At 40.9% G+C, this 14,785-nt stretch overlaps 1 long non-coding RNA gene across 1 annotated transcript in view; it reads left to right on the forward strand.

Annotated features, from left to right (window-relative positions):
• The first annotated feature begins 85 nt into the window (after nucleotides 1-85).
• LOC102501929 (uncharacterized) overlaps nucleotides 86-14,785 on the forward strand; it is a 154,640-nt gene continuing 139,940 nt past the window's right edge. Inside the window, exon 1 of the long non-coding RNA XR_334350.1 lies at nucleotides 86-321. This is a non-coding gene — a long non-coding RNA (uncharacterized LOC102501929). The remainder of the gene's footprint in view (nucleotides 322-14,785) is intronic.

Below are 14,785 nucleotides of genomic sequence, written 5' to 3' on the forward strand. Positions count from 1 at the left end.
CTGCTGCTTCTGTGACATCAGGGTCTCCTCGTCTCTGTGACCTCACTGCCTGCTCCTTCTGCACCATCTTTGTTGGTTCCTCCTTGTCACCTGCAGACATTAGATGTACCCAGGCTTATTCCTGGGCTCTCTCTGCCTTCACAGTCCCCTCTTCCCAGCTCTCATCATTCAGAGCAAGGCGTCAGAAATTCGCTGCATGCTTAAATCCCCAGACTACTGCAGCATGATGGCATCCCTGCTACAAACCTGTGTGTCCAGCTGCCTCCCTGACACCTCCGCTTCAGTGCAGATGGGCCCTTCCAGAACAGATATCCATCCTCCGTATGTTGCTATAAATGGTTGGGGGAAAAAATAACATAATTTTTTTTTAACTCTTTATTAGAGTTAAAATATAATTAGAGTTAGGGATATAGATATATCTTAAATCCCCCCGGTTTAACTTAATGCCTTGATAAAAGAGTTTTTAATTAGTTCTTAGCAGAGCCTCTGTGGGCTCACAGCAGCTTGAGGCTGTTCTCCAGCTCTCTGCTCCTACTCACTCATCTCTTTCTTTCTGAATTGCTTGAGGTTGGACTTTGCAAAATACACATGACCATGGAACCCTAGAATGAATGAGGGAATGCTAACCCCTGATAATCTGAATGGTTTCATTTCAAGGTATCAAGATACTGTACCGTGAAGTCTTGTCTTTGCTTCTTTCTGCTGCGTGTGTGCCTGTGTGTGTGTGTGTGTGTGTGTGTATGTGTGGTGTAGTTCTCTTAAAAAGCACACGTGGGAACCAGCAGTTAGCATAATGGCTATGTCGCTGGACTCCCACGTAGGCGACCACGGTTCGCGTCCCGGACCCGGTGACTTAAAACTCACGCTGGGCGCGTGTGCATGCGTGCCTAAGATCCCAAGAGGAGAATGGGGGAGAAGGGATTGCGGCGTGACCATCCCCCCTGGGAGGTGATTTCTCGCTTTCTGTCTCTATGTCTCTCTGTCTATCTGGCGAGCGCGTGTGCCCTACAGCAAAAACCTCTCCAAAAAATTTTTTTAAAAAAGCACATGTATTGCTTTTTTTTTTTTTTTTTCTCTAATCTGGCGTTTAACTATAAAATCACTCAAAATCTAGTGTCTGAATTTAAGGGAGTTGTAGCTAAGAGAAGAGAAAACAAGGACAATTACTTTATTTCCTGATCAGGTATCCTTCACTGACATTCAATAATTTCATCAACTTTGGATTTCAAAACCACACAAGGTCTATTAAATTCATGTATTTAACAAATTGACTAAGTGCCTACTGGGTACCAGGTGTGATAAATGCTTGACTTTATCAAGAAAGAATTAAACAGACTTAGATACTTAGATTTCACAAAAATCTAAACTATATCTAGAATAATTTTATTTCAATTTTTTGAGAACACACATTTGAAGAAAATAGAAGCATTGGCTTTCCAAATAAATAGCTATGGGAAAACGCGATGTGATTAATTGGCAAGTGAGGTAGGGAAATTGATGGGAAAGGGTAACTCAGAGCTATTCATGTATTTTTCATTCATTCATTCTTTCTTTTTTTTCTTTTTAAATTGCTATAGAGCATATGTGTTTGTCTGAGAGAGTCAGAAAGAGAGAAAGTAAGAAATGACCTCCCAGAGGGGATCGCCATGCCACAATCTCTTCTCCTCCTTTCTCTCAGGGCTGTGGGCATGCATGCACATGTGCCTGGTTGTTTTTTAAGCAGCAGGGCCTGGGACTTGAACTGTCTAGGACTTGACTTAACTATGTGGGATCCAGTGCCCAAACATCAACCCCACAGGCTGGTCCTCATGTATTTCTTAATGTTTAATGGCTTAGGAAATTCAGAGTTAGAGTATACTTTATTATTTTGTATTGTTTAGTCATTATTGTTTATTATAGTTTCATAGTTTTCTGTATCTTTTGGCCATTGTTGACAGCTTATTAACAAGTATGTTTGTTGACTTGTTTACATAACCCAGAGGGCACATGTATGTGTGTGGGGGGGGTGGGGGGAAATAGCACCCCCTACCCCCAGGGCTTGGTCAAAACACGGTCCTTTTTCCTTTTTTTCTCCTCCTCCCATCAGGATCCCGGGCATGTGCGTGGCAGCCAGTGTACTTTACAAGCCCTCAGGGCTGGGACTTGAACCCGGGTCAGACATGAGATCTAGCTCCCTCTAGACCACAGGATTGGCCCTTTTTCTCATTTTTCTTAGCTAGCTCTGGTTGTCTAGTGGAATTTAAAAGGTCATATAAAGAGGAAGTATTTTCCTCTCTCATTCTGTTTGTGATTTAATAACTATGTTAGGTTTTCTGTGTAAGAAAAACAGGCACTATAGACATGAATAGGTAACAAATTGGCTCCTTCTTGAATCATTATGTGAGGACAAAACTGAGAAAGAAGGAGCTGGGTTGAACTATTTAAATGTGAATAATTGCATGGTGAAGGAATTCAAGCGAAGTCATTATCAGAAATCTCTTGGGAATGTGCTCTTCAGAAAACGTGTGGGAAAGGTCAGAATCCAGTGGGGGAAAGTGACCCTTTATGAAGTGTATTTGTATGGTCTTTTGAATATCTCAATTAGCTAGTTATATAGAGAAGCATAAAATAAATGAGAGGTTATTCCAATCTGTAAAGTAAATTTAAACTCAATTTATAGTCTCTCAAAATGTTATAGGTACTCTGAAACTACCCAACTGGCATGCCGAAGGGTGGTGGGCTGAACTTTTTGAAGGCATCTGGACTGTATTGTTTTGAATGGTCGAAATGGCTTCCGATCCGGTAATTTCAGGTGTGTGAGATGCACTTGAGTATGAACTACGTGAAAATGTTAGAAACGTGTTATTTACGATTGCCAAGACAGTCATGTGTGGGTGATCACTTAAATGGCAGTACGATATGCAGGCCAAGTGTAATTATTTCTACTTCGGCAGCATTTCACTAAAAGTGGTCAAATAAATCACTGTTTGCAGTTCTCATTGACTCTTTGGGGGGGAAAAGACAAGTCTCTTTATTGCTATTGATATTTTTTGAGTTCTTTGGATAAAATATTTTTCACACTACCGAGTAGTCTCAGGCATAAATTCTGAGAAAACCTTGTTAGTTCATTTAAAGATTAATCCATTTTTCAAGTTTATAGAGTATCTATACATTTAGCAGCTGATTTGGAATCAAATAAATAGACCTAACCAACCAAATCGGTGTGTATTTTTGTTTAAATTCTGAGAGTTATCTCATGTTCTCTTTCTATGCTTATGTTCTACCCACCTGCCAGGTGGAGTTTTAACCCAACTTCTTGAGCTAAGGTTAGAATTTATCATTTGAAATTAAACTTGCATAGGTAATACATAAGTATATTCCTGTAGAAAGTTCAAATAGTACTTAAGAGTCGCAATCCCCACTCATCCCTTCACTCTCACTTCTCTTTTCAGAGGTAGCTATATGCCATTGTTGTGGAACTTGTTCATGTAACGAGTTACCACGATTTTAGCTGAGGGCTCTGTCCTGTTACCTCAGTTCTGAAGTTGAAGTTCCAGTGGCCTTGCCTGGTTTCCTGGCCCAGATCTCAGGCTGAGAGCTGAGGTTCTCCTGTGGTTCTGGGGTCCTCTCCAGCCTCAGGTGTTTTTGCCAGAATTGATCTCCTCACACTTTCTATCTGGTTCCCTTTGTCTTTGAATCAGCAAGACGCAAGGCTTTCTCAGGCTTTAAACATTCCCCTTCTGCATTTTGTCTGACTTCCTCTTCTGCCCTCAGCTGGGAAAACGCTTTCCTTTTAAAGGCACCTATGATTCTGTCGGACTTCCTTGCATAACTCAATATAATCGCCCTGTTTTAAACTCAACTGATTAGTAATCTAAATGAAATTCTTTTTTTTTTTTTTTTTTAATTCACCGAAGGGCATATGTGCTCACTGAGGAGAGACACAGAGAGAGGTAGAGGGAAAGTGAGAAAGAACACCCTATGGGGGTTGGCCACACCACAGTCTCTTCTACATTTCTCCTTTGAGAATTTGGGCATACATGCACACATGCCTGGCAAGTTTGTTAAGCCTCTGACTCGAGGACTCAAACTGTACCATTGCCAGATGTGATCTGGCTGCCTTAACCACCACACCACTGGCTGGCCCCTTAAATGAAAGAATATTTTTGTTGTAAATTTTTTTTGTTATAAAATTATCTCTCTGGACAGAGACAGAAGGAAAGTGAGAAATCACCCCTCAGGGAGGATGGCCATGGCACAGTCCCTTTTCCTTCATTCTCTTCTTGGTATCTTGGGCCCATGCCTATGTGCCTGGCATGATTTTCAAGCTTCCAGGTCAGGGACTCTAATCACTCGAATCTCTCTGGTTTGGAATCCAGCTCCTTAACCACCATGCCACATGCTAGCTCCAAATGAAATCTTTTAATAAAAATGTTTGCTTACTTATTTCTTTCATGACAGAAACAGAGACAGGAACAAAGAGACAGAGAGACGGCACCCCTAACAGGGTCCTGACCTGGTGATCTGACCCCAGCCCCAGCGTGGCCCAGATCGTGGGCATGTGTGTTAGGCATTTTCTAGGAGATCTCTGGACTTGAACTGGCAACCTTACCAGGTGGGTCAGTCTCCCAGAATGTCCTGCTTTATTACTGCACCTCTGTCTACCCCCTTACGTGTAACTCGTGGAGGTGACCCCAGGAATGAATGCCATGGAGGCCAAAATATGCCTGCCAGACTCTGGCTCTGGCTGTCAATTTGTGTCAATTTGGTGCTTTTAAATTGTGTTAATGTTTTTAGGATAAAATATGTAGGTTTTTTTTTTTCTTTTTAAGAGATATTTCTGCACTTGCCAGGGAGACAGAGACAGAAAATGGGAAATCACCCCTAGGGGATGGCCACGCCACAATCCCTTCTCCATTCTCCTCTAGGGATTTTGGGCATGCACACACACGTGCCCAAAGTCAGTTTTAAGCCACTGCATCTGGGGGACTTGAATTGTGGTCAGCAATGTGGGAGTCCAGTGATGTAACCATTATGCCATCTGCTGGTCCCTGTAGCTGATTTTATTAGTAGCTATGACTGGGTACTTGGACTGGAATGTATCTTCCCTATTTTCTAAGTTTTATTATATAAATTAGGTATCATTTACTAATTGTTATTTAAATCATTTAAATCTCGACTTATTGTGATCTGCTTGATTTAGATGGAAAATGAGTATTTTCTATTAGTAACTCATTTATGCCTCTCTTTTTTCTATGTGTGTGTGTGTGTTTGTGTGTGTGTGTTTGGCCTTCAGATGTGGTGGTAACACTATCGGGGGCATAGATATTCCTAAATTATTTTCATTATGAATGATGCCTTTTAGAATTTCAAAGTATTTGTCTTTGTCCTTAAATTTTTTTTGATGTTGAAAAACATTTGGTTCTGTATTTCACAAAATATTTTAAGATTATGATCTGGGACCAGCAGTTGATGTAATGATTGCATTGCTGGATTTCCATGTAGTCGATCATGGTTTGATTCCTGGACCTGGTGGCTTAAAGCTTACACCAGGCACGTGTGCATGTGTGCGTCCCCAAGATCCCAACAGGAGAATGGAGGAGAAGGGATTTTGGCGTGGCCATCCCCCTTGGGGGTGATTTCTTGCTTTCTGTCTCTTGACTCTCTCTGTCTCTCTGGTGAGTGCACACACCCTATAGCAAAAATCTCTCTTAAAACAAAACCAAACCATGTTCTTCTCACCCCTCTTCTTTTTGGTTTTGTTTGGGTTTTATTTTCAGGGCCTATTCTTACCCTTGCTTTCATAGTTAATTTTTCCTATGCTGATGTCCCTTTTCTGTAAGTTTATTTTTGTGTTGTGATAAAATTTTTTTTTCCTAAATAGTTGAGTTTAGCTCATTTACATTTTTTGACATGACAGATACATTTGTTTTTATTTCTTTTATATGACACATTGATATATTTTCTGATTTTATAAATGTTAAAAACCTATTACTGAGACCTTTTTGTTTCTTCCTGTTTTTGGTATGTGAATATGTGTGTATTGTATGATATTTATTTTTCTTTTTACTTTTTTTAAAAGAAATGTTGCTATAGGGTGCTTTCACTTGCCAGAGAGAAATAGAGAGAAAGAGAAAATGAGAAGTCCCCCCCTGGGGGGATGGCCACATGCAAGCCCTTGTTCTCCAGTCTCCTCCTGAGATTTTGGGCACACATGTACATGAGCCCGGGCTTCATTTTTAAGCTGGCAGGTCTGGGACTTGAACCGTGCAATGGGCCGTGTGGGATCCAGTGCCTTTACCTCCACACCACCTTCTGAATGGTTGTGTACTACTTCTGATATACAATTTATATTTTTATAGTTTCATTCTAGGGGTCATTATACTTTTAATTCCTCATAAAATGTTTGGCCACACATTTTTCGGTTACTTTTTTTTTTTAAACTTATCTGCTAATAAATTTACTAACTTCACTTATTTTTTGTTATTATACCATTGCATTGCATTGCTATCGTGCCTGTTCCTTTTATTTCTTTTGCTCTCTTTTGAATAAATGGTACTTTTTTTATTTGAGAGGTTTTTGCTATAGGGCGTATGTGCTCACCAGAATGACAGAGAGAGTCAGAGAGATAGAAAGTGAGAAATCACCCCCCCCCAAGGGGGGATGGCCACGCCGCAATCTCTTCTTCTCCATTCTCCTCTCAGGATCTTGGGCATGCACGCACACATGTCTGGTGTGAGTTTAAGCCACTGGGTCTGAGACTTGAACTGCAGTTGACTACATGGGAGTCCAGCGACATAGCCATTACGCTAACTGCTGGTCCCAATAAATGATGCTTTCTTGAACCACCTTTTTGCAGGTTTCCTGTGGAGTATGAGAAACCAGAGCAGAATTCCATTCTCTTTGCTTTTCTTTCACTTTGCTTTGGAAAATGTGATTTATTTGTAGCCACTCAGGAGTTGTTTCTCCCACTCTTCCCAGCAGAAGGCAAGATGCTTGCTCATTTATGATCTATGTTCATATTGGGGAGTTGAGTTGGAGAAGGGAAGTCTCTGGGAGTTTTAAAGTTTTGGATATTAGTTCTTTGTGTGTGTTATATTTTGCAAACATTATCTCCCAGACAGGGCTTGTCATTAGTATTTTGTTGTTTATTTTTTTATTTCTTCCATGAGAGAGCGAGATGGGGAGACTAGAGAGAAGCAATTTCAACAGTACTGTCACCTTACATTCCACCTCCAGCTTAGCCAGCCTGGGTTATGGGCATGAGTGTGCCTGGCGTGTACAGGGAGGCCTTGGAATATGAACCCTGAGCCTTTCCATATGGGTGTAGCACCACAGAGCACAAGCGTCAGCACAGCCTCGCTGTCTGGCCCTGAGCTTGTCTTTTGCAGTGGAGATTCAAGTTTTTATGTAGTCAGATTTATTCATTCTTCCTTTTATTGCTCCTCTGCTTTGTGCCTTATTTAAGAAAGCCTCCCCCCGCTCCCCAAGGTTATAAACAATTCTTTCTTTTCCCCACACTATCAGAGTTTTGTTTTTCACATTGAGTCCTTTAGTGCATTGAGAATTGATGAGTGTTATTAATGTAATGCAGGGATCTAAACTTACTTTTTTCCCCTTCAATTTGTAGCCAATTTTTCCAACACTGCATGGGCACATCGAATAGTACTTTCCCCTCGCCGCTTTGAAATGCCACCTTTTAATATTTTCAGCTCTAAATAACTAATATTGTTTCTGAATATTTGTTTCATTCCATTGATCTGTGTATCATTTGCAGCACTTACACTGTTTAATTTCCTTCAGTGTTCGTGAGATCGAGGAAGTATTCCCTTCTTCTTTTTCAAAATTCATGTGATACTCACATTGCATTTCTCTTTTACATGATTTTTAGGTTCATCTTGTCAAGGTCTGTGAAGTTCAATAAAAGTTAGGGTATTTATTATGCTTTCATTGCATATATAAATTAATTTAGGAAAAATTATTGGCAGTGTTGCCTTTCAGTCAACTCATATAGGAATGGATTTCTCTGTCTAATTATTTAGCTTGTTTTTTGGAGAAGTTTCAGAATGTTCATCTGGATTTTGCGCTTTTCTTGTGAGATTTATTCTAAAGTGTTCGGAGTTTTGTTTTTGTTTTTAAGGACTTATGGCTGTCATGAATGGGATTTGTGTTGTATCGTTCATTAGGTTATCCCAAGTATATGGGTGGTCCCGACTGTCATATTTTCCCCACTTTATGATGGTGTGAAAGTAGTACACATTCAGTTCAAATCTTACTGTGAATACCCAGTCAACCATTCTGTTTTTCACTATCAGTGTGGTTTTCAATCAATCACATAAGATATTCAAGACTTTCTTATAAAATAGGCTTTGTGATTTTGCCCAGCTATCGGCTGAGGTATCTGTTCTGAGCATATTTACAGTAGGCAGCTAAGTTACGATGTTCAGCAAGCAAGGCATATTAAGTGCATTTTCGACTTATGGTATTTTCTACTTCCAATAGCTTTATCGGATGTAACCCTATCATAAATCGAGGAGCATCTGCACAGGAAAGTGATTGCTTTTTCCTTTGTTAGTTTTGCATTGGTCTTTTTATGGTCTGCCCCTTCCTCCTGGTATGCCTCACAGCTGGAATATTTCCTGCCACTTCTTTATATCTTACCCATTTTTCAAGGGTTAGTGAAATCCTAGCTATCTTCATAAATGTCTTTCTTGAAACTCTGCTTAACAATTTCCCTGTTCTCTGAAAACAGACTTGTAGTCTATGTATGTAGGTAAGGCATTTGTGTATCTTTATTGTCTTACAAGTATCTTATTTTCTCTCCAGATTATAAGTCACATGAAGTCTGTGTCCATATTTCAGAATTACTCTTTTTACACAAGCCATTCAGTTATGAGATTATAATTTTCAGTAAAGGTTTGATCTAGTAGCCATTCTTGTCTCTCTTGGGTTCTTGGGACAGTCATGATGCATTTTTGCATAGAAAAACAGAAATACATCTTGACTTTCCTGACAACCTAATATATAAACTATTATTTTAGCATGTTAATTATTTTGGTTGGTTCTTATCTGAAAAGGTTTATAAAGAACACATGCTTTCCAAAAGAATCCACTTTTTCTGGCCCAGTTGCAGTAGCATGTGCTGGGGCTAAGGCCATGTGGAGATTTGGGCTCAGTTCTTGGCCCACCCTGAAAAGCACAGTGTGTTGGTGTGCCCCTGTATTTCCAGCTACTTGGGAGGCTTAAGAAGGAAGATTGCAACACACCCATACCATGCCTATCTAAAAACCAGACATACACACACACACACCTCACACAGAGAACCTGCTTTTTCCACTTTTTGCTGAATAAATCAATGATAACGAGTAAGGCAATCATTCCCTTGCTTACACAGTTGCTTTTCTAAAAAGAATTTAAAATGTGAGCAAAATTCCGAGAAGACAGTCTTCTGATCATACATTGCCATCCACAAAGAATGAGCAAGAGCCATGGGTTGGAAGCTGCTCCATTTTGCATGCAGTTTCATTGGTCCTGGGTCCAGTACACCCGGAGCATTTGTCATCATAAGCAGAGGAGGTTTACGAGCCCGAGACCCAGGAGGTCAGACGTGGTGTGCTGCCGCCTTGCCCATTACTGTTATTTACATTCACACTGGGACAGAGTTGGTTTCTTGTTTCTTTTCATTTAATAATGTTTACATTGTGGAAATAAGCTGGCAATAAAATTTCTTGGCCATTTTTAATCTAGCCAATGCATTCTGCTTTCTCTGGAATAGAACGGTTGCCTGACTGACTTTGCAGCCTTCCTTTCTCATCTCTCCCCCAGCCCATCCCTGGCCCTCCTTTCCAATCAGATTCTGGGTGCTGATCTGCTTACTGGCCTCATCTGCTCAGCTGGCCACTTCTGGGAGCATGGGTATTTGTTTAAGCCTTGCTTTCTATTCCACTTGGGGGATTAATCACCAAGTATGAGCCCATAAAGAATCTGGAAGAATATAAAATGCTTTGGCGCAGGCTTAGTGGAAGGGAAGTTTGAATCAGCTTCTAGTCATTAAAACAGTACGGTTAGAAATCACACTTTATATGAGAGTGTAAGTGACTTTAAGATGAGGTTTCTTTTCTGTGCAGGAATCATGGATATCTCATGGTTCAGTTTATAGGTGTAAGGCATGTATAATTAAATACTTCAAATGAAGATTCATGCATATGTGTAAAAATACCACCTTAAACTTAATCCATGCCCTAATTTTTTTGCAGGTTGAAGGAATTTCTCCTCGTGCATGAGCTAACACAAAACCACAGGGAGGTGTGTGAGCGAGCACTGACAGCTGGGTGAAAAGTTGCTCAGGGTGCCTGCATGCTCTTCCCAGTGGTCTTAAAAGATAGAGGAGATAGTCATTCATCTGGAAAGCAAAAATAGGAAATAAATAATCTCCTGATTATATCTTTCAGCTCTAGTTAATGATTAGGGACCCTTCCACTAGGTAATCTCTATGGATATACCTTCAACATTCCCCTCCCTTGCGAAAGCAGCTGTAGGAGTTTGTGGGTGACTGAAATATTTTTTATAATGTTTTCACTTTACGGTTGGACTCTGGTGTGAGTTATGCCCTTGCTGGACAGGCACATCGAAGTTTGGGTCAGAAATGACCATACTCTTGAATGCTCACGCTGGGCTTCGTAACAGATTTACAAATATTCCTTTCTAGCCAGGCACCCAGAACCATAAGCCCTTGATGTAGCTTTGGGAAAAAACTCCCTACATGTTGCATGATGAGAAAGCCTAACTCACTGTCTTTCCCTCCCTGTCTTTCGTTTTTGCCGTAGGGTGTGTGTGTTTGCTGCAGAGAGACAGAGAGAAGGAAGGTGACACATCACCTCCGGGGAAACCCCTACTCCTCCATTATTCTCTTGGGATTTGGGGCACACACGCACACACACCCAGTGTGATTTTCAAGCCACCAGGTCCAGGACTTGAACCATAGTAGACCATATGGGAGACCAGTGCCTTAGCTACCATGCCACATGCTGGGCCTGACCTAGCACTTTCTTTAGCAACCATCCCAAACAGGGAGTTTTATGTGGAAACTGAAACCAGTGAGTGAACAGAGAACACAGGCCGATTGTGCATTCCCTTGGTTAGCACACCCGTTGCCATCAGCACCCTAGACCTTCCTGCAGGATCCTTTCCTGTGCAGCCCCTGCTCTTAGTTCTCAGGATTTCAATGTTCCAAGAGGGATCCAGCTTACTGTTTTGCTGCTTGTTCCATGATACCTCTGATGGAAGCCACCCTATACACTAATATGTATGTGAGGATTTCAAGAAGTTCATGGAAAATGGAGGTCTAAATTTATTGAGCACGAAAATTGAAATCCATGCATAGTTTTTTCATAATATGCATTCCCCACAACCTTTGAAGGCCATTTGTGTGTGTGTGTGTGTGTGTGTGTGTGTGTGTACATGCATGTGTGTGGGCGCACTTGCACATGGAGCTTTACGTGAGAAAATTCTTTCTCATCACACATGGAACGGCTAAGGGTCTGTGGAAGGCTCAGTCTTTCTGGTTGTACAGGAGCACCTGTAAGTATGAGTGCTTTCAAGCAGTATGAAGCTGGCGCTGCTAGGTCCTCACATCAGTGATGCCCAGAATTTCGGTTCACCCAGGGGTCCGCCCCCCTTCCCCAGACAGGCTAGGGAGCCACAGGCCCTGGCAGCAGCAACTTGGGCCCCCCGCCAGGCGAAAGGCAGAGAGCAAGCTGGTTTCCCTGTTTCCCAGAGCTCCAATCCAAGCCCCACTGTGGAGACGTAGTTGTCATTCAAAGGGAAGCCCCATAGAGGGCCAGGGTGAAATGCAGTGTCCTGGGACCAATATAAAGCTCTGAGTTCCTGGCCAGCCCCTGGTGACTGGCTCCCTTTCAGCTTAGCTTCCATCTGCTGTTTCTGGAGAGCAGGGCCATTTCATCTGGGCTACAGGTGGTCAGCAAGCCTCGCTGCTTTCTTCTGTCCAGCCTTTTCAGCAGGTGGGAGCCACTAGAAGCCTGAGGAGAAGCCCCTGATTTCTCTGCAAATACAAAATATTCCACGGGTCTTGCATTAAATCTGATGTGCGGAAGCCCTCGGTGATGCTTGGGGGCTCAGTGCAGGATGCACTAGAAGTTGTGGGAGTGTCTTCCCTGGCCAGACTGTGAAAATCCAGCTAGTGCCACGGCTGATGGGTCTGTGTAGACCCTCGTGCCTCCTGTGGAGCTGACACTAAGAACATGAGTTTATAAACACACAAGCCCTCAGGTAAGGAGTCAATGGTTGTCTATTAGACCACTATAGTAATTTCTGCTGAAAAGATGCAGCCATTTAGAAGCTTAAGCCACACATCTCTAGGAGTGATAAGTAGAAAATGCAGCGGACATGTTAGCCATCCTGCATCTAAAGGTTAAGCTCTTCCAGAGATCGGAAAGCTGCGTGTGGATACCTATGAAGACCGATCAGATGGCAAGAGGCAAAGGCTATTCTGAACTTGCTCTAGCAAGGAAGCCAGCCACCATCACTTGTGCTTGTCGGGGACTGGAGGACAGGCATGGGAGTGGGAAGCTTGATAGTCAAAAAAGGACCCTGGAAGGTCCTGACAGGAGGCTAAGCTGCTGGTGGAGGATACTGGAAACAGGGCAATCAGTGGCATTGGCTGGGAGCATATTTATCTTGCTCTGCTTGTTCTGAAGTTGGATGGAGGGGGAAAACTTAGGAAAGCTGTGGGTTATTCAAGGCCTGGTCAGTCCTTAGAAGGGGACATTGTTTGTCTCCCCAGCCCGGTGTCCCAGCTTCCTACAAACCTGACTTGCAGATTGTAGGTTGGCTTCCTGGACTGCACTGCAGGTCGTAGGTCACAGTTCTAGATTTATATGTGGTCGGGCATCATTCCTTTTTCCATCTAGGTTTTGAGTGTGTGCAGCAGCAATACTGGAAAATCCTTTATGTGATAGGAGAAACTTATCCAAAGTTTTGTTTATATGTACATACAGATCTTTGTGCTCACAGTACTTTATAGCACTCTTGAAATAGAGTGCTTCCGACCTTAATTTTTAGGAACTATCTAGGCCATAATTAGAAACGTTCAGTTGAGAGGAAATTTTCCAAAATGACAGTGAAGGAGTCCAATTTATTTAGCTTTGCAATTAGAACAAAAGTGATTCTTGAGGACAACAAGGATGATCAATCATTTTAGAGCAGAATGTGGAGAGATGCAAAAGTCAGGATAAAAACACATTGGCAAAGCAAGGAGAGGCGCAGGTGCCAGAGGTTACTGCAAAATGAATGGATGCCTTAAAGGCCAGGTGTGTTGTCAGCCCACACACAAAGTGGAATTAAAAAAGACCAATAGAAAATTACGACAGCGCAAGTGATTACAGGAGGAGCAGAGATGAGATTAAAATTGTGTAACAAGAAAATAGCTCAAAGTCTGAGGCAAATCATAGAAGCAGATACTTTATTAAGGTGGATGCTAGAACGATAGTATGTTTCATAGAACATACAGGTTTAGATTCTGCTAGTTTAAAGACTGAGTGCTTATCATTATGAAATAGATGGAAATTTTATTTTTTCTGAGGAGAGTTTTAAAGAGCAAAGTGACTATGGGCTGAATAATAGTCAAAATAGCACCAAAATTATAAAAGAAGGGCACAGGAAATAAAATAAAACATGGCTTATGGTATTTTTAATTTCGATCCTTGAGCATTCAACATTTTCTATGTATGGTGTTGCCATTGTGAGACCAAGTTGCTTGTGTGAAATTTTTGAATTTTTAAGAAATGACCATGAGTGATCATATATTTTTTTGTTTCCAACTTATTTAATACTGAATTATTTCAAAGAGAATACATTTACTTTTAATAAGACAGGGTATAAGTAAATAAATAAAATACAAAATCATTTTCAGTAAAACATCTTTTCTGTCTCCACATATGGCCAAGAGCTAGCAAGAAAGAGATGGCCCAGATATTAAAATAATTTATTCATTATAAATGTTACAATTTTTACTAAAGGAAATTTAGAAAAGCAGACATATAGAATGAAGAGAAATGTTTATAATTTAGTCATTCAAAGTAAGTCTTATATTAAAAGTTTTGTCTTAAATTTTTTTTAGTGCTTTTCCCTTGAGTTTTTTTTTTAAACAACTTCTTTTTTAAATCAGTTTTTATATATTATTTTCTTCACTAAGCAAGGGAAAGTGAGAAATCACCCCCTGAGGGGATGATCACACTACAGTCTTTTCTCCTCCATTCTCCTCTGTGATTTTGGGTGTGCACGCACACATGCCCAGTGTGATTTTCAAGCAACGAGGTTTGGGACTCAAATCATGGCTGACCATGTGGGAATCCAGTGCCTTAACTGCCACTCTACCTGCTGACCACCTCTTATGTTTCTTAACTTAAGCTTTTACTTCTCTTAATTTGGGGACGGTAAGTGGTATAAAGTTATACAGAAAGGCTATTTCTTCCTTTACAATTTTTTTAAATTATGTAAAATTTCAGTTACACACAAAGGTGGAGAGAATAATCCACTAACCTTCTGTATACAATCATTAGATCTACTTTTGAAGTTGAGTTTGAATAGTGATAAACTTTCCTGGGAAATAAACATTTCTGGAGGAATGTTTTGCATTCAATAATAAGATTATTCCAATAAGTAACAATAATCCTAATGTATGACTTCGCTTTAAATAAGGATGAAGAGGCTATTACGGAAGAGGCTGTCAACTTGTTCGCATTTTTAGGCTTCTAAACATGGTTAATTCAGTTAGCTTTGATAATTT

This window comes from Tupaia chinensis, unplaced genomic scaffold (genome assembly GCF_000334495.1).
Source record: "Tupaia chinensis unplaced genomic scaffold, TupChi_1.0 Scaffold000206_1, whole genome shotgun sequence".
Lineage (NCBI taxonomy): Eukaryota > Metazoa > Chordata > Mammalia > Scandentia > Tupaiidae > Tupaia > Tupaia belangeri.